At 40.6% G+C, this 1011-nt stretch overlaps 1 protein-coding gene across 2 annotated transcripts in view; it reads right to left on the bottom strand.

Moving 5' to 3' along the window:
• SEC22A (SEC22 homolog A, vesicle trafficking protein) overlaps positions 1-1011 on the bottom strand; it is a 68324-nt gene that overhangs the window by 36174 nt on the left and 31139 nt on the right. The gene's annotated exons all lie outside the window — the stretch shown is intronic.

Raw genomic sequence — 1011 nt, forward strand, 5'->3', positions numbered from 1 at the left:
TTCTTCTCTACATGATCCATTGTCATGGGATGGTTTGCTAATGAAAATAATATATAACAATAGCTTTAATAATACAAAAGATGATACATGGCATAGTTCAGTCAATACAGTTCATTAAAGTTTCCTATGATTTACCATTCTCTGTGATTTTTTTTACATACCTGTCACTATCACAAGGGGGCAGTATTCACATCAATCACAGCTGAATATAAAGACCGATCAGCATCCAGATTAAGTTCCCATGGTACAGATATTTTTTTTGCAGTAGTTGATGATTTTACAGTACATGATTTTACATTTACCCAGTAATTATAATTCATGAAGTTTCGTTTTACCTCCAATACTGCTGCTTTCTACACAGTAGCTGCTCTCTACACATGTGTGACTGGTCCACATAAGTACATTATGGCACCAACCCTGTCACATACACCTGTATTTGTACGGGGTGTATGTGATGGGGTTGGCGCGATGATGTCATCACGCCGGGTACTCGTTATGTGGGCGTATCTGCATGTGGGCGGACCTGCCTGGAGACGATAGAGGAGCGGTGTCTTGGTTCCTAAGACCATCAAAAATATGTGTTTTCCGATGGTCTTAGGTGACCCCTGTGAAAGGGTCGTTCGACCCCCCAAAGGGGTCATGACCCACAGATTGAGAACCGCTGCTTTAGAAGATACAAAAAAATGAATTACGCAATCTGCCCTCAAGGCGTTTCTTGTCTTTTAAAGGGAAGTGGACAGATAAGCATATGAAAGTAATAAGTATTCTACACTAAAAAGAATTAAGGAATTCTGAAGAGGAAAGATAAGTAGGGGGAAGGTGGTGACACAGGAGTGGTAAATGAACTAGGAAAGATCTATAATGATGGATAAAATTTAGACAGGTACAAATGAGAACTGCATTTCATGCTGAGAAAAGAGCATGAGCATGAAGATGGAAATGGGAGAAGCCAATTAATGGCATCTACTACACTGCTGCCGCTACTACCACTACTACTACCACCACCACCAC

Source organism: Hipposideros armiger, unplaced genomic scaffold, assembly GCF_001890085.2.
Source record: "Hipposideros armiger isolate ML-2016 unplaced genomic scaffold, ASM189008v1 scaffold_8, whole genome shotgun sequence".
NCBI classification, from domain to species: domain Eukaryota; kingdom Metazoa; phylum Chordata; class Mammalia; order Chiroptera; family Hipposideridae; genus Hipposideros; species Hipposideros armiger.